The following is a 20,227-nucleotide window of genomic DNA, read 5'->3' on the forward strand; positions in this document are numbered from 1 at the left end:
GAGGAAGGAGTTGTAGAAATCAATTTGCAGCAGTAGCTACCCCAGCATTACATACCATCAGGAGAGGGTTTCTCAAATTGTATTATGATCAGACCATTTTAAAATAATCTTTTCTTTTTAAGCACCTCTCCTCCCAGACATGGACCCATTCACAAATCCATGGCCTTCTTGAAGCAAGTGTAGTACTTGCTTGTATACAGTTAATGTCACTGTGATGAATGTGGTCATATTGTTTTATTCCAATACACATCACATTTCCCTCTGTGTAGGGCATTGCTATGCACGGATTGTAAAGAACAGGAGAAATGAGGTGTTTGTCATGTAATGGCCTGGGGTAATATGTATGGGTCACTAAGGACTGGCTGGGACCCTACTGAGACAATGAAACACCAATGACTGAACAATTAACACCTATCAATGAGAAGATCCCAGCAGGGCTGAGTGGCACACACATGAGTTCAGGAGGAAAACAATGGAGGGAGGTGACAGGAGGCAGTAAGAACTAGGATCAGAAAGACATGGGAGATCTTCTGGAATGAATTTTAAAAAAAAGTGGGGTGAGGGGGACGGACCAAAGTGGTTTCTACAGCAGCATGGCTCAAAGTCGCCTGGTGTTGGCCAATATGGATTATGTCTTAACCTTTGCTTCTCTATGCTAACCTAAGGACTTCCTGTTGCCGTGTTCCAGTTGACTAATAAACCTTACTCTGTTTTGAAAGGCTGCTAGGATCACTGCAAATACTTGCTGAAGTGCTTTGATCCATGCAGTGGGGAAAAGTCTCCAAACAGAGGTCTAGTTCAGTTGGACTTTTTGGGCAGAGCTCACCTGTTGAAAGAGTTTTGGAGCTGGAGGCTGAGTCTTAGAAGCCTACCCTGGTGGAAGAGTGGGACCTCTTTGGATCTAGCACACTGACGGGGTGCTGTTTAAAAGCTGGGACACAACACCAGTCCTGTAGACTTGTCACAACCATTACAATCACATTTTTCCCCCAAAAGGGGATCCCACTATCTTTTTCCTTTACATTCCGTAGCCCATCAGTTCATTCCAATCTCTTCCAAGCCTCAGCACCTCTTCTCTGTCAGATTTCTTTCTTCTTCCCTTCCCACTCCCAATATATGGTCTCTGCCCAGTCTCCATCTGTCTTTCCCTGCTTAACGCCCCGGAGCCTCCTCTAAAAATCCCTTACTGAAGCAGCCCTCAGTTTTGAACCTGTTGGAGGGTTTGCTGTTGCAATGCTTTGGCCATTGTACTATTTGTTTTTGCCACTGAACTCCCCATCCTCTTCTTGGTTGTAATGGCCTGAGAGTGGACTGCTAGTCTTACTTCTTCTCTATATCTGCTTTTACTGGTGTCCATTTTCTTCACTGTCACTGCACACCTGTAGAAGCAGCTGTAAAGGAAGAGAAACCAATATCATCAGGTTCCAATTTCGGGTGCATCAACTTTTCAATAGCCAGTTTGAGACACCATTGGTTTGTTTAATAGGAATGCTGAGCACCCACAATGCCAACTGAAGTGAACAAGAGCTGTGTTGCTCAGCACCCCTGAAAACATGAGTTCTAATAGGTCTCTACTTGATTGTTAAAACGCCTAAAATTAAAGGCTGTTTTTGAGGCCTATAATGGCCAGCAGCAGGTCTGTGACCACCACCGGTACTTTGAGAAGCACAGTGTAAGAAACACTGCTTTGATATTGGATGTGTAACTGGTGTGAGAACCACGAACCTCTAGGACTGAAACCATGAGAGAACACTATCCCTACCATATACTGCAGAAAGGGTACTGCCCTGCGTTAAAAATGTGCTTTAAAATATTTAAAAATCACTGAAGAAAGCAATTTCAGCCCTGGGCCCCTAGTTAACAATTTTAGTGTTACATGATCTGAATGATACAGAGACTGAAAAGACATTGTGAGCCTAAAAGTGTGTAATTCAGAACTATCACTTAACCTTATCTGCACTTTTACTATTTTGCTTATCTTTCATTTTTTGTAAATTTGCCATCTGAGAAATTAAATACATCAAACAGTTGGGCTTTTCGTATTGAATGCCCTGAGCAAGAATGCATGTCCATCATAACACTCCTTTCTCAGAACTATTTGTACAAGCTAGACACAAATTTGGACAGGCTTTTCATTTCACTGCACCACAGGCTTCCAACCAAGCATTTCCATTCATCATACATTTTCCTTTGTGTCCTATTAATGTCTAACGTTTTCATCTTGTCTAGTCAACTGCCACAGGCTTCAATATAGATGAAGCTCAGGCTCAAATATAAACATGATATAACAAGAAACTTAATGTGACAGAAAAATAACTGCCACAGTTTCTGCTGTCTTCACATCTAGGTTTCTGCAACATCCAGCAAATTGCACTGGACAAACATCCTCTCACTGCTTTCCCATGTTGCCCTCTTTAAGTGGATCCAACTCCCATTGAACCAGAATGGAACCAAAGGTTAACTCAGTGGGCATTGCTCCCATGTAAGGAAAGGTAACATGCTTTATCTAATATCAGTGGGAACTGTCCAGTCACAAAACAGCCTGAATGGGTGGCTGATACAGTTACAGTGAATCAAAACAATGGGTTCACTGCTCTTGACTGTATAAATAATAATGTATTATATAGAAAAAGTTTTTTTTCATGTGACAGATAGGAGCCAAATGACCAGTAAGAGATGGAGAATCATGCCCTTCACGCAGTGGCAACCATGAAGGGGGCTATGAGCTTGTGCATGCTCAAGAATGAGAACTTTGGAGTGGAGTAGTACTTCCCCTCAAAAGCTACAAGTAACTGGAGGTCACTTCCCTCCCAATTTCCTGCTTCATATGCATTAGCAACGTAACTAAAAAAAAAAAGAGAGAGAAAGGTAACCTGCACACAGCGAAAAGCAGTGGGTTGTTATCCATCAGACTTTTTTTACTAAATGTTTGAATTACTTTTGTAACATCAGAAATTTGTACACAAGTATCAGGCAGGCATATGATAGGCAAAGCAGATGTGCTGACCTCTGCTCATAAAATCTGTTTGACAGTTTGGTTACACTTTTCCAGTCATCTTTAAACTAAAGAACATCAGTTACCCACCCATCTCTTTGAAAGAGCTCCAAACCCTCTTTGAGACAGAGTAGTAGTATCATTAGCTCAGAATGGGTCGCAAATTTATATAAAATGTGAGGCAAAACAAATGCTTGAGACATAAATGGGATTATACAACATTGTTTGTTTCCAAAATATTAAGACTTTTCTTTCCACACAAACACTGATAATTAGAAACAGGGTTTTAGAAGAGCATAGTAGGAATCATGCCTTTATCAGTTTTCCTCTTCTCAGACTTAAATTAAATTTTTTTTAAATAGAAACACTCATAGGCCAGAACCAATCTGGTGGGTGTGTTTTGTGTGTTTGCTACAAACATCTGAAATGATACTTAAACAAAGAGTTTTCAGATAATTAAACTAAGTAATTGAGCTTATTACTGATAATAGGATAAGAGCCACAGAAGAACAGAAAGCACTGGAGAAGCACTAAAGTGTTCCAAGGAAATAATCAGGACATAGAGAGAGGGTAGCAAAGAGCATTAGAAGGATCATTGAAGGGCAGGGGCAGAAGAACTGAAGATCAGATGGGTCTTTTGGGTTTGACTGACCTATGGTTGAATGAGTGGCAGAGGGTTATTTGCAGTTGAATAAGAAGCAGAGTTTTAGGTGCTTCTAGGCTTTGTATGGTTTGCCACAAGAATATAATGTGGCCCTCAAAAATAATTCAGAGAGAAAAATCTCACTAGATGCCAGTTAGCTTTTCACACTTGAGTAGGCAACAGACCACTGGTTACCAGCTTTCTATTCCCAGTGGAGACGGGAACATTTCTTGCTGTGATGTCTTCTCAGCTTTATTTGCCCCACGTATAAGGAATGGCCTTTTCAATTTTTTTTAAAATCTAAAGTGCTGTCACGGTCAATAGATATAATCAAAATACACTGAGTTTCTGCTTGTCTGAAAAGGATCTTTTTGTAGAGGAAAGAGAGCATTCAAAGAAGGCAAGTACAGCCGCACTCAAATTGCTGCTCAGAATTAGTATAGCAACTGCCATTAAGGGTAGGCTTTGGGTGTCTCAGGTGCCAGCTGGAAAGCTTGAAAACATCAGAAATCAGTGAGGTGCTGCAGTCTGCAGTTTGAAGACAGCCATCCAGTAATCATAGCAAGGAGTCTGCTCTCAGGGAAGTGGAAAAGCAAAAGACTTGCTAAGAAAAGAGGACTTTGCCCCAGACACCTTTCATTTTATTTTCCTACTCAGTTTTTGCTACCTTCTCTCCAGATTGCATTTGATTCTCAGAGAAGAAGGCCTGAGAACAAGGGAATCAAAGGTAAAAGTGTGCCAAACATCACGAGTGTTTTGAGAGGATTGCATTTTCCTTCCATGTGAGATATATTAGATAATCCACACTCTGCCACTCAACTTTGAGAGATTGATTCCATTGAGGTTTTAAGTGTCATTAAACAGTACATTTATTTCGTCAACTTCCCTCTTTATGGAGTTAATTTTGATAAATGGCCCTAGAGTTTTTTGGCCCATTTTCAGAAGTTCATGCAATATATCTGGAGAGGGTTTGCAAAGGTATAAAATGAGATCAGCATTGAGACCTTGGAGTGAAATGTCTCTTTTCTCATTTTTCTCATTTCTGAAATATCACCTCACTACACCCCCCATAGTACCACTCCCACTTCTATTAGCAGCCTGAAAATTAAATGAAAAACGGAGCTGCGGCCTGCAATTTTTTGGAACTGTTAAATAAATAAAAATATACCGACTTCCAGATGACACTTGGTCTTTTTGTGGGTCATGTGCCATACAATGGGAGAGAACAACAGAGATAAGGTATGCAAAGTATAGAAGGAATGTGAAGTTTTATTTCTTTTTCGAAAGGAAGAAAACTGATTGCTCCTATCAGAACTGTGTGCGCCAGCATTGTAATGGCATGCCATGAGTACATGCTGAGGTTTACTGATAATGGGTGTTTTATTATACTACTATTTCATGCATGGTATGAGGGAAATTCATTATGCATTAGTTTGGTGAAATTCTATTGGATTGTATTTTTGTTTCTCTACTAGAGAAGTAACATTGGCACAGTCCATCTAAATCCCTGATAGCAGCGACATACCAAACAGGACAAGCCAATTTGTAAATAGGAAAGGCCTAACAGCTCGAAGTCAGAAGGCCAGCTTAGAGATCTTCGACATTTGAACATTAAGGTGTTTGTTGAAGGTAAGATTTTTAGTCACAAACATCTAAATAATAGCTGTCAGTCTTGAGTTTATGCATCACTTCTCCATCTGATTACTGAAATAGCATGGAAGAATAACCAAAAATGCTTCTGCAGCCACAGACATTTTGAATATAGCATATTGTCCAGTGGGGAAACAAAAGTAATTCTAACACTCACTGGTCAGTCCCCTATATTTCTTTTCTAACAAAGGCACAACTTTGTTAAGTGGAAATATGAAATGTAAAGACATTTTATTATTTTAAACAGAATATATGGGCCCAAATTGCCAAAGGTGTTAACCAATCACTGTGCAACATTAAATAGTTTTGTACAAAGTTTGGGATACAGAGACTTCAGCCTTAGTACCTATGGCTAATATACCATTAAAAAAAATTTCAACCTTTTATTAACGATACATAAAAGAAGTTAAAACAGACAAAGCATTTGAAATGTAAAGTATTAAGTAAGGGTTTTAACAACATCCCTTGTTCCCTTTAGTGATGAAGAGGCTTTAGAATGAAAAAAAAACAAACCCTTATTTAGCAGTCTCTTAGCTGGTACTAAAGATGGAATTACTGTTCTTTTTGGGTAAAAGAGAGGATGTTAGCAACAATAGTTGCAGCCCCTTTCAACTAAAGTACGATCCTATTTTCTGGAAGACAAAACAAGACAAATGCACAAGAGGGAAGAGAAAAGAATAGGAAAGATACGAAATTCAGCTTTGGTCTCTAGTGTTGACCTCTCCTGCAACATTATTGCTAGGGGGGGACACGCTCAGCACACATTCCCACTAGCCACTCTGAGACCTAGCAAACTTGCACCACCACTGGGTTGTCCAAAACATTGTACTTAGCTGCCTCTTTCTGCTCACAGGCCTACAGCAGGTCTGCAAAACATACAGTCCTAGTCAGCTGAGCCAGACTTTCAGCAGACAGAAGGAAAAAGGAGAGGGATGTGAAAGAAAAAGTAATATGGAGAAGGAAAAGGACATATGCCTGGAGGGTCGGAGGAGTGTGAACATGGAGTCCCACATCCCAGGTGGTGTTTGGGATTTGGCCACTGCCAGTAAAAGTGGGTGGTATCATCTGGGTGTCTCTCTCTGGCCCAGTCTGGTCAGGACATGTTTTAGGACTAGGATGAAGACAGTCTAGGATCCCTAGAGATGATGGGGATGGCAAGCCATAATAAAGCCCTCTCCCTCCCACTCAATCAGATAGCATCAAAATAGCTAGCTTTTCTTCCCAAAGGCTTTTTTGTAAGGACCCCAAAAGGGAATGATGGAGGGAATAACCCATGCCCTCATTATTTTGTTCACCAATTAGGCCTAACTTCCAACACACCAATTTTGTTTAATTGATTTCTGGTTTTATATTATTCTTGTTTACAAGGCATGATCTTAACACAGTCCTTGAATTAAATCAGTAGGCCATTTTGTTTTAACTCATTTAATCCTACCATCTTATTTTTGCATTTTTCCCACATCAATATTTATTGTTAGAAGTTATTATGACACTTTAGGAACTTTCATATACTTTTTACAGATAAGTTTACAGTTGGGTACATTTGTAGGCCCAATTATCACAATAGACATAATTTGTAACCCTGTTAGGAGAAAAAACTAGATTTGTTTGGTTTTTGGAGCCCGCAAAAGTTTGATTTCAGTTAAACTTGCCCTGCCTTCATTGCACAACAGATATAGGAGAGGCAAGGAAGCCATAGACCTGACTGTCCACACACTGTTTATGGGACCTCTTGAGCCATCTGCAGTCTGTCCTGGAGAATTTCTTGCAGGCTATTTGGTTGCCCGTTCTCTTGCCTGGATTATATTAAATTTGACTGAACTCACTACACGTTTTGTTTCTAGGAGTCCCTGTGACTGCTCAAGCATTTTTTTTTAACCTAAACTGAAAAAAACTTCAATGTGAAGCCTAAAAACAGCTCTTAGTTCAGGTCCCTAACAGCAAACTTTAGGTTCAAAGCTATTCAGTTGTTTTTCCATCTTAACAGCTGGGATGGAAAAAAGAAATGCATTTTTTTTTTTACTTTTCAAAATCCTTTTAGTGTCCCCATCCCTCAGAAACATGCCTGTGTCTTCCTTCTTCCCCAATCCGTCCCTTTCGTTGGACCCCTTCCCTGAAGGAATCAGTGGTTTCCTTCCATAAGGGCCTCAGTTTGGCTCCCTTCCAATCAACCCTTAGGAACTCTCTCCTGCCTCACTCCTCCTCAGGAACACTTCTTAACCCACCATATCTTTCCTTCTTTCCCCTTTATGTTCATCAAGAACACTCTAAATCCACTTTCTGCCTCTATTCGTTCTGAATTGGCTTCTCCCCCAAAACCAAATTAAAATAAATTAAAAATCAAACGAGGTGAGGACACCCCACCTCTAAAACAATCTCTGCTGCCCTGTACCTCTCTGTAAGACTTTTGCTGCTGCTGCCCCTCTTCCTAATGCACTCTCTCCTTTGTGCCCCAGTTCCTTCACCAGCTGCTGTGCTTCTTGGTGTTCCTTCTCCCCACCAGTCTGAGAAGACTACATGGCTCCAGCCCCATTTTTCTCATCATCCCGTCTGTTCTTCTTAAAAGAGCAGCAACTTAGAGGTTTCTTTGCTCTACACTCCCCTTTACGGTTGCCAATTTTGGTTGGATGTATTCCTGGAGGAATCATCACATGACAATCTTTAATTAAAAATTATTCTTTTAATTCCTGGAGACTCCAAAACAATCCTGCAGGGTTGGCAACCCTACTCCCCCTCACCTAAAGAAAGCGATTGGGGAACACAGATTTATTTTCATAATACAATCCTCAAAGGCAAAAGCTAAAGAGCCCCAAGAGCCAAAAGTAGCCCCAGGGCACATGTTGGACACCTCAGTTGCACATTCAACCTTAATTTCGGCATTTCCTAACTTTTACCTTCATTTTGTATTGACACTCTTGTTAGCTGGAGCTAGGAGCACCAAGTTTTCACTCACAAAAAAAATTCTCAAAAGAAAAGGAGGACTTGTGGCACCTTAGAGACTAACAAATTTATTTGAACATAATCTTCCGTGAGTTACAGCCCTATAATTATTTCAATAAAACAATGCAAGAGGGAAACAAACTCAAAATGTAATATTTTGAAAAACTTTCTGTTCATTTTTCAGCCAGCTATACTGTTAATATATAAAGTATATTATAAACTGACTTATTCAGGTAGAAGTTACCACTTATCAAAAAAGAATTTGAAGAATAGCTAGTCAAAGACTCAAAAAGTAACAGCAAAAAATGTTTAACTACATCAGAAGCAGGAAATCTGCTAAACAACCAGTTGGGCCACGGATGATCGAATTGCTAGAGGTGCACTCAGGGGGATAAGGTCATTATGGAGGAACTAAGTGAATTATTTGCATCAGTCTTCATGGCTGAGGATGTGAGGGAGATTCTCGAGCCTGGGCCATTCTTTTTAGGTGACAAATCTGAGGAACTGTCCCAGATTGAGGTGTCATTAGAGATTTTGGAACAAATTGATAGATTAAACAGTAATAAGTCACCAGGATCAAATGGTTTTCACCCACAAGTTCTGAAGGAACTCAAATGTGAAATTGCAGAACTACTAACTGTGGTATGTAACCTAACATTTAAATCAGCTTCTGTACCAGATAACTGGAAGATAGCTAATGCAACACCAATTTTTAAAAAAAGGCGCCAGAGGTGATCACAGCAATTACAGGCTGGTAAGCCTAACTCTGAGGGGGTCAACAAACTTGTGGACAAGGGGGATCCAGTGGATATAGTGTACTTAGATTTTTCAGAAATCTTTTGACAAGGTCCCTCAACAAGTGCTCTTAAGCAAAGTAAGCAGTCATGGGATAAAAGGGAAGGTCCTCTCATGGATCAGTAACTGGTTAAAAGATAAGGGTAGGAATAAATGGTCAGTTTTCAGAATGGAGGGAGGTAAGTATTGGTGTCCCCCATGGGTCTGTACCGGGACCAGTCCTATTCAACATATTCATAAATTATCTGAAAAAGGGTTAAACTATGAGGTGGCAAAATTTGCACATGATACAAAACTACTCAAGATCGTTAAGTCCTAGGCAGACTGCGAAGAGCTAGAAAAGGATCTCACAAAACTGGGTGACTGGGCAACAAAATGGCAGATGAAATTCAGTGTTGAGAAATGCAAAGTAATGCACATTGGAAAATATACTCCCAAATATGGATATAAAATGATGGGGTCTAAATTGGCTGTTACCATTCAAGAAAGAGGTCTTGGAGACATTGTGGATAGTTCTCTGAAAACATCCACTCAATGTGCAGTGGCAGTCAAAAAAATGAACAGAACGTTGGGAATCATTAAGAAAGGGATAGATGATAAGACAGAAAATATCATATTGCCTCTATATAAATCCATGGTACACCCACATCTTGAATACTGCATGCAGATCTGGTCACTCCATCTCAAAAAAAGATATACTGGAAATGGAAAAGGTTCAGAAAAGAGCAACAAAAATTATTAGGGGTATGGAATGGCTTTGATATGAGGAGAGATTAATAAGACTGGGACTGTTCAGCATGGATGGCTAAGTGGGGATACGGTAGAGGTCTATAAAGTCATGACTGGTGTGGAGAAAGTGAATAAGGAAGTGTTATTTACTCCTACTCATAACACAAGAACCAGGGGTCACCAAACGAAATTAATAGGCAGCAGGTTTAAAACAAACAAAAGGAAGTATTTCTTCACATAACACACAGTCAACCTGTGGAATGCCTTGCCAAAGGATGTTGTGAAGGCCAAGACTATAACAGAGTTCAAAAAAGAACTAGATAAGTTCATGGAGGATAGGTCCATCAATGTCTATGGTTCACCGCTCCAGGCCAATGGGGGCTGTGGGAAGCAGCGCGGGCGGAGGGATGTGCTGGCCTCCCTTTCTGCAGCGCCCATTGGCCTGGAGTGGCGAACCATGGCCAGGGGGAGCCGTGATCGGCCATACCTGTGGACACGGCAGGTAAACAAACCGGCCTGGCCCACCAGGGGCTTTCCCTGAACAAGCGGTGGCCCTAGTTTGAGAACCACTGAGTTAAGCTCTGCACCACTAAACTGTGTACATGTTATGGTTCATAGGCATTAGAGGAAGAATGCCTCTCAAGAGGTTTGGAGGTTAAAGTTCCAGATTAAGTCTCCAGATGATTGTTTCAAGATCATCCAAGCTATTTGCACTTCTTGGAGGCTGCCTTTCCGTTCCTTTCCACAAGGCTATTTCTCTGTATGCAACCAATTGCAAAATGTCAATGGCAATTTCATGAAAACCTACCAGAAGAGGAAAGACAAATAACCTGACATCTTTTGTAGAAGAAGCTTTATTCAGAAGTAACTAATTAGAAACCTGCAAGATTCATTCTTATAGTACACTGAGGTATTACATGGAATAAGACACTTTAGTTCTTTCCAGTGTGACTTTCCAGACTGAAGTTCTTACAAAGGGCTACGATGATATCACGTGGAAACCTGTGCTGCCACTTCACTAGACTAACTGCTGATGCTACTGTAGTCCCACATCCCTCTTTGCAAGGGGGCTGTGCCCTAAGTGAGTCCTGCACTATTGACTTCCTCCAGGCAGCTGAAGGGAAGGGGGACTGCAACCACCCCAGTTACCTAGGCAACCGTACTTCTTCAAACAATGGAGAATTAGACTGCAGAAGACAGACAGGCAGCACTGCAAGCAGACCAGAGCCCTGGCTGCCTGGGAAAGCAGGGGGAGGCTGTGAACAGTCCAACTTTTCCTGCAGGCAGCAGAGACTAGACAAGGAGGGGAAGGTCTCCCTACTGTCCAGTACTTTTAGGCCCCAAAGCTTGCCTGACCACAGTACTTGCAGGCCTAGCAGCTGACCTGTCTTTCCCCTTCAGCCTGCCAATATCCCCCAGGAGGGACCAATCCACTCCTTCTGCCATCTGCACACTAGCGACAGGAGACAGCCTGTCTCTCCTGCACCACCTGCAGCCTGCTTGCCTTGCAGCCAGCCCACGCTGGATTCCAGACTTTGGATCCAGAGATCCAACCCATTGGCATCTGACCCTGCTGGTTCCAATCTCTAAAAACTGCCAGCACCATTCCAGAAAAGAGTGGATGATGACTAGTCCCTCTCCAGTGATCTCCAGGGAGGACCTGCTTGCTTGCACCCATCTCCTAATTGCTCAGCCAGAAGAAGAACCTGAGTGAGCACCCTGTATTATAGTTAAGAGTTAATCTGGGATCATTAAAGCACACTCATCTGTAAAAGGACTTTCATCTACCTGGATCATCAAGACCTGCATTGCCAGTTCCCAGAAACAAACAGCATCTCCTTATAAGCCTGCAACATGTTTCCATGTGTACCTCTTGGAGACCTGAGACATGGGGGACCTGAGATGGACATGAACGGGGAGATGCTTTTGTTTCAGAATGTTGAAGAATGTGCAGTTGAATGGCCTAATGTGTTTGCGAGTAGAGCCTTTAGTAATTAAAAATTATTGTTCATATCTCTAAACACTGTGATCATTTAATATTCCTATTGGCTGTATCTTTCTGTTTAATCAAAGTTTGATACAAATTTTACAGTTAGTTTTTAAACTTGTTTGCCTGAGAAAGTTTGAATTATTTGTGAGTTCTGATGTGGTAGCCACCTGCCTAAACATAATAAACCCTTTGTCTCACTGGAGACTACTTATTCTGCCAAGTAGCCTATTCTGCCATGTAGCTTTATTCTTTAGGAAACCAGGAGGAGGAGTCTGGCACCTACCAGCAATGCCACAAAATGAGTCCAGGTGACAGAAACTTTGTAGCCATTCAAAGACTGTGACGTACCTCCCTCCTGTTTGCATATCATTCAAGTACTAATCCAGCTCCAAAAAGAGGTTACACTACATTACATCGTCTAGTCTCTGCAAGTTTGTGAAACTCTTTTTTAATTATACATTTATCTATACAATTTATTTAATACACTGTTATGACAGGGATCACCAAAAGGTACTGTTACACATAATTTTACAAGTTCCTTTTTCTTAGTACATGAGCAAGTTTTTAGTCTTGAAGAAATTCTGATCCAGTTTTCTTTTATGGGAAGCTCTGACAAGTGGCAAGACAGTTTGCACTCTGCCTTATTCTAGAGTCAGTCCTTGAGCCAGGAACTGGGTATTGGAGGCGGGGTGTGGACTGTTTGCGGCCTCCTCTGTTCAAGGACTGATCAGGGTGCATATGCTATCAACAAACAAAGTTACACTAAGGGCTTGGCTACACTTGCAAGTTATAGTGCAATAAAGAAACTCTGGGTTCACTAGCTCACTACCTGTCCATACTGGCAAGGCACGTAGAGCACTCTGACTCCGCGGCTACAGCACTGCTGGTACTCCACCTCGGCGAGTGGAATAACGTTTGCTGCGCCCCCACTGGAGCACTGCGGCATCAGTGTGAATGAGGTGTTGCATTACTGTGCTCTGATCAGCCTCTGGAAACGTCCCATAATCCCCTTAAGTCAAGTTGCCACTCTTGTCCTTGTTTTTAACTTGCTGTAGGAATGCGGAAATGCCCTTTGAAAGCTCTGTTTCTGATAGCCGGCTGCTTATCTGCTCCGAGACAAAGAAAGCTGTTACTGTGGAATGCTGTGTGTGTGTGAGAGAGAGAGAAAGAGAGAGAGAGAGGCTGGGGGGAGGGAAGGGGATCTGCTGCTGTCTGAACTTACAAGACAGCATGCTGAAATGCTTTCAGCCCCCCAAAAATCCACTCTCTCCCCCCACATACCCACAACACACTCCCTGTCACACTCCACCCCACCCTACCCCCATTTGAAAAGCACGTTGCAGCCACTTGCATGCTGGGATAGCTACCACAATGCACTGCTCTCTGTGGCCATTGCAAGAGTTGCTAATGTGGCCATGCCAGTGTGCTTGCAGCTGTCAGTGTGGACAGATTGCAGCACTTTTCCTACTGCGCTCTACGAACGCTGGTTTAACTCAAAGCGCTCTACATCTGTAAGTGTAGCCATACCCTAAGAGGATACCCTATGTCTGTCTGCATCATTGATTTTTTTCCCTTGTAGCAGGAGACAGAGTTTCAAGCCCCTAACCCAGTCAAAAGATAAGTGATTGCAAGCCATTAAGGGTGACGAGGTGTAAATACCAAACAATAACCAACCATCATGGGGTATTCTCCTAGATGGCTTCGCTGGCTGGGGTTAAAAAAACCAAACCAACAGTCTGAGGTAGAAGAAAGGCTTCACATCTGAGTCCTGTAACAAAGACCATTAAGTAACATGGCAATTGAGCCCAGACACACACATCCCCCTTCCACAAGGATTCAGCATGCCTGGGAGAACTGGGCTGGTGTTGGCAATGTATTAGCTGCTGACAGTGCAAGGAACTTGAGGAAATTCATGTTTTCAACATTCTTTTTCCCCTCCTCTCAGCATTTTGCTTCATATTTGTTCAAATGTGATCTAGTTTATTTTTGAGGAAAGCAAAATAAAGTTCTCAAAAGCAAAGTTCTTTCTGGCCTCTTTCTGTGTCTATTTCTGTGGTAGACAAGAGGTGAGATAAAAGAGCCACGGTATTGGCAGACGCTGGAAGCTGAGCAAGGGATTGTTAAAATCATGAGCCTCTGCTTGAGCTAAAGTGCCAAGCTGCACAGGTGGAGGCTGTCACAGACTTACATCCTCCATGGACTGGGCACAAGGGGAACTCAAACATACACCGCATTACACAACCACTCTGCTAGCTGGCATGCTAGCAGAGGGCCCCTATGTCTTTTTGTCACTCGGTGAGGATGTGTCATATGTTAGAATGCAACCAATTAATCATGTGTCCATTGTTCTGCATTTGCCAGATATGCAGAGAGCCAAACACCCATAGCTCCGATTGGGACAGCAATTTCTCAGCTGTAAAGCTGTCCAGAAAACAAATTGCATTTCATGGAAAATGTCAAGGTTTCAGAATTTGTTTTCATTTCCCATCAGAACAAAACAGAGACCTTTCATGATTTTTTTCCCTCCATGAATACACACAAAAGAGACCCGCCCACCCCATAATAGTCAATTGCCCAGTGGTTAGGGCACTCTTCTACATCCCAGGTTCAATTCTTTGGCCTTCATCTGGCATATCATGGACATGAACCTGACCTCCCACATCCTAGCTGAATGCCATAAACACTAGACTATTGGCTACTCTGGAGTCTCTCTGGACCCAAGATGGTTCTGTTGAAAAATAAGCTTCCAGAAAAAGTTTCAGGTTTGATTAATCAGCATTTTCTGACCAAAACACATTTCATTGAAAAATTCCTAATCAGCCCTAAAGAGCTCCTCTCAGAATTGGTGCCATATTAATTCTACCAGATTGTTACAGTTTTTACATGTCTTTCCACCTTCTCAGAATAAGTGCAACTTGCCTTTCTCTTTCAAGAAATCAGCAACACTCCCTTTCATGTCTTCCCCACCTAATACTTGGTGTCTCAATTTCTGAGAACAGCCTTTTAAAAGGAACTCAAATAATCTTCCTGTATCAGACCACACACTTCATGATCCTGCTTAAAACTTTCAGTTAAAGCAGTCCTGGGGCTGGTTTTGTTCAACATCTTTATTAATGATCTGGATGATGGGATGAATTGCACCCTCAGCGAGTTCGCAGATGATACTAAGCTGTTGGGAGAGGTAGATACACTGGAGGGTAGGGATAGGGTCCAGAGTGACCTAGACAAATTGGAGGATTGGGCCAGGCTCACCAAAGACAAGTGCAGAGTCCTGTACTTAGGAAGGAAGAATCCCATGCACCACTACAGTTTGGGGACTGACTGGCTAAGCGGCAGTTCTGCAGAAAAGGACCTGGGGATTACAGTGGACGAGAAGCTGGATACGAGTCAGCAGTGTGCCCTTGTTGGAAAGAAGGCCAACGGCATATTAGGCTGTATTAGTAGGAGCATTGCCAGCAGATGGAGGGAAGTGATTATTCCCCTCTATTCAGCACTGTTGAGGCCACACCTGGGAGTACTGTGTCCAGTTTTGGTCCCCCCACTACAGAAGGGATGTGGACAAATTGGAGAGAGTCCAGCAGAGGGCAACAAAGATGATTAGGGGGCTGGGGCAAATGACTTACGAGGAGAGGCTGAGGGAACTGGGTTTATTTAGTCTGCAGAAGAGAAGAATGAGGGGGGATTTGATAGCAGCCTTCAACTTCCTGAAGGGGGGGTGGGTTCCAAGGAGGATGGAGCTAGGCTGTTCTCAGTGGTGGCAGATGATAGAACAAGAAGCAATGGTCTCAAGTTGCAGGCGGGGAGGTCTAGTTTGGATATTAGGAAACACTATTTCACTAGGAGGGTGGTGAAGCACTGGAAAGGGTTACCTAGAGAGGTGGTGGAATCTCCATCCTTAGAGGTTTATAAGGCCCGGCTTGACAAAGCCCTGGATAGGATGATTTAGTTGAGGTTGGTCCTGCTTTGAGCAGGGGGTTGGACTAGATGACCTCCTGAGGTCTCTTCCAACCCTAATATTTTATGATTCTGTGAATAGACTTATAATTTAAATAGATGTTATTAAAATGAACTTTTTCCCTAATCAGTTCAATACACTTATGCTACACATCTCCACACTCCTACATGCCCCATATATTGATAACGAAATATACACTACTTAACACCAAGGCCTTGTTGTGAGGTGCCAATGGATTAGCATCAAATCAATACATTTTAGTAACAGAAGAATGCATGTCAGAAAAAAAACCAAACATTTTTTCCACTGATTTTTGCAGTTTTATTGAAGCTAAAAAAAAATGTACTGATGTGTATATTAAACCCATGGATTATTTTAAAGAACATTGTTCATAAACCCAGCCCGGTGTTTCTCTGGCCCATTTGCATTTAAACTGCCTCATTTCAGTGGGATAATAAAAGATACTGTGTCAACTCTGAAAGCCAGGATCCCTAACTCAGGAGAGAGACAGATTTCACAAACTTGGTCAACATAGTCTGGTGTATACCAGAAAGAGCAAAATAAAGAGGAAAAAAGCAAATCATGTGACCTGCAACGTTAATAGGCTACACATACTATATACATGCATATCCTACATGGAAAATACCATACACACATCATATAGTCTGTTTTGTATTTTGCTGTGCCAGTTATATATTTATACAATTACTGCTATACCACTATACCTTGTACAATTATTGTATTTTTAAAATAAAAATAAGGGAAAACTCCAATCTGATACCACCCTAAATACAACAGTGAGACAGATTTAAAAAAAAAAAAAAAACAACCCCGAGGCCTAGATTCTCTCAGAAATGTAGGCATGGAGAGGCTCAGCGTCACCACACCTAACTTTTAGGTGCCTAGAAAAATCACTGGGATTCACAAAGCCTGAGGGTGCCACCTAGGCTCCCTATATAATGAATGGGGAAAGATAATCAGCTCAGAATGTGATTGGAAAAGCCTGCACAATAGGCACCTCCTCCATTAAGCTAGCCAATGGGAGATGCCAATCTGAGGGGTGTGCGCTAAGCCCTAGTCCCTTCCTCAGATAGTCAACTAAGTCTGGGTGGCAGGGAGGCACCTCCCTCAGCTGCAAACCCTCCCTTGAAGTAAGGCACCTATGTCTTTTTAGCAAGGGGGAGAAGAACAACCTTCATAACATTTAGTCTGAAGGTGAGAGTACTCACCTGGAATATGGGGACACCTGCTTCAAGTGCCCTATCTGCTTAAGGAAAGAAGGGATTTGAACTGCCTTCTCTAAGCTGAATGCCCTAGCCATGGGGCTACAGGATAGTCTGATGGGGGCAGGAGAGTGGTGGTGGTGGTGGTGGTGACAGCTGCGGCAGCACCTCCTTCAGTCTCTCCTGTTGAGCTGTTCTGACTGTAATTATTTATCCATGGTAGAACAGGGCGGATGGGATTCTAGGTCTCCCCCTTTCCAGCTCTAATCCTCAGGCTACAGAGTCACTCATGCTTGTGTGCTCTCTCTCGCTCTCTCTCTCTGTCACCCAATAATTCTTTCATTATTTATCCACAGTGGAACAACTGCAAGAGGAGAGACCGAGGAGCCCCTCATGCCACACCCCCTCCATCAGATCATCCAGTAGCTCTGACACTAACCTGTGAGGTGGCAGATCCCAGTTCAAATCCAAAGTCCTCTTGTTGAGTGCTCTAACCACTAATCTTATGAGGGAGGTCCCAACACACTGATTAGCCCCCTATAGAGAAGTTTATCTGGCAGGAAAGCTCTGAGCATGCATACCTGATTGGGCCCAGCAGACAAATCAGGCAGAGGAACACTTATCTTCCCCTCTGTTCATGAATCACTCTGGGGTTTAGACAGCTGGATGCGTGGTGTGGGGTTGCAGTGTGCATGCTCAAAGGCAGTGACGTAGGCACCTAGAGAATTCAGACTGCAAAGATGTAGGTGCTGAGCATGTTTAGATATCTGCAGCAGTTGAGTGGGGGCTTTGTGAATCCCAGTGGGACCTGAACCTAGGATTTAGGCACAGAAAGTGGTAGTTAGGCACATAGATCCTTTTGTGAATCTAGCCCAATGAGTACAAAGCCTGGTGAGTGTGAGATTCCCACAAAGCTGATATCAGCATGTCTGCTGGGTGAGCTGGATGTTTGGAGATTCCTACTCTGCCAACATCCCTGGGTGGGAGACAGGGTGATGGCACATCCATTAGAGGCAGCAGCTTCTTTTACCAATCCTTTCAACAAGATCCCCAGAGAAAGAACTGTGTGTTTGTGTAGGGGTCACTTGCTGGTGCACCCCCTCCTGTCCAAACACAGCATAGGAGCCTCTTTAGCTCTGGTACCCTCTGCCAATGGTCACTCCAAGCCTGGGATGACTTGCCACTTTTCATGACACAGCTCTCTGCCAAGGTTGCTTATGGTCCCCACCCCTTCTGGAATATTAAAGAGTCCAATAAAACAGAAGTCCAAATACTCTATCCTAAACCTTTCAACCCCATCCTGGGCTTGATAGTCCTTGCTCCCTTTGTGGCAGATTTCTTTTTACAAACCTCATAGAGTAGAGGGAGGGCCCTGGCTCTCCGAGTTCCAATGCAGTAGAGCTAGGGTCTGCTTCAGCAGACTTGTTGGTGTTTCCCTGGGCCACTTCCTACCTTCAGGATGATGCAGAGTCCTCCAAGTAGCACCTCACAAGCTAGGCCTCCATCCAGCTATGTGATAGCTCTTCTCCTAAATTCCTTTTTCCCTGAGAGCTCCTCCCCTCTGGAGACTCCTCTCTCTAGGAGACTTCCCTTTCTAGAAGCAGCGATTTATCTTAGCTGCTGCTGGTCAACCACTTAGTCACGGCTAGGGAAGCAATTGTTCCACCCTTTAATCTCCTTATGGCTGCTACAAGACGGATTTTATACACCCCATCATGGTTTGGCACTATAAAAAAAAATATTTGTACCATTATGATTAGACCTGCTCTTGCTCACCCGGCATATTATGTACTTGAACTCCGCCTGCACAGTTTAGAATGAGCACAGCTAAATGTTTTTTCCAGCACTAAGTAAACTGGATGGAGATTGGCAAATGAAAAATAAAATGGACACAGATGCAGATATTTGGGGGTCATTGTTTATGCTGTGGCATTTTAAAGAGGAGCCAGTGAGTGTCTACTGTAGGATCTGTGAAATAAGGTATAGATACTATTTAAGTACACGGTGTGCTAATTGCCCCACTTACTCATAGTATTTGGACCACTTGAAGCTTTTGACAACATAGCCCCATGAGGGAACACAAAGAGATAGGGAGAGCACAGTATGTCTCTTCCTCTTTCATGGGGGTTAGTGAAATTTCCATTCCATGCACTCCAAAGGTATGTCTATATTGCAATTAATGTCTCTACTGCACTCTCTCTTTCTTTGGGACTGGGCCTTAGAGACAAAAATCTAGCCCTTAATAAATAACTCTACAGCTGCTGGATTTTTCAAAATAATTGCAAATCACCTTTAACACTTAGAACACCAGCGTATTTATCTTGGTATAGTTGGAATATTGAGACCAATGGCCTCAGTCTTGTTTTGGTGGTTACTACCTGTAAATTACATCTGTAAATTGACTGATATCTTGAAACAAATGTTCCTTCCAACAGTCAAACAAATTTGACCATTTGCTTCTGGTCAGATTTCTTTTCCATCAAAAGATTTGACAAAGTGACTTGACCAAAAAATTTACATTTTTGCAAAAATTTACATTTTGGGTGAAATCAGAGGGAGGACTGATGAAAAAAAATGGAAAATCAACCTCTTACATGTTTTTTTTTTAATTTTATTTTCACCTAAACTTTTGGTTTGAAAAACAAATCAAATTGTGGGGGGTTTTTGAGTCAGATTATTTAAAAAAAACAAAAAAACAAACAAAAAAAAAAACAAAACAAACATGAAATTTTACCCAAAAATTGTTTTCCAAAACCTCTCTTTTAAAAAAAACTCTCATTTTTTGTCAAACAAAAGAATTTTCAGGGGAAATTTAGAAAAAGAAACACACTTCAAAGTTTCCAGTGAAAAATAATGGCATTTTTTTTAACCAGTAGTTGATCGAAGTCCCCTTTGCACTTTTTGAAATCATCCCCATGGAGCTAAAATTATCAGCCATAAGTAAGTAAATACAATTTTATGGACAAAGTCTGTGGTAGATTAGAATGGGGGTATTTCAGGCTTCCAGAATAATTGCTTGAGCTTTCTGCAGAAATCTGATCCATTTTGATTGGATCATGTAATGCATGTGTGCATGCAGGTACAAGTACAAACATACCCTCATACATTATCTGCCTGTACATTCCCTTTAACTTTGAAAATCATTCCCTGAATTCCAATATAACAATTTTTTTAGACATTTCTGATTTTTCAGAAAGTTACTGCACATTACCTCATAAAACACACTTTTAAATTTAATTTGGGTTTGGTTCAGATTGGTTGAAATCCATTTGGATTCAGCTATTCATGTTATTTCTGGCCAATTTTA

This window comes from Caretta caretta, chromosome 1, assembly GCF_965140235.1.
Source record: "Caretta caretta isolate rCarCar2 chromosome 1, rCarCar1.hap1, whole genome shotgun sequence".
Classification (NCBI taxonomy): domain Eukaryota; kingdom Metazoa; phylum Chordata; order Testudines; family Cheloniidae; genus Caretta; species Caretta caretta.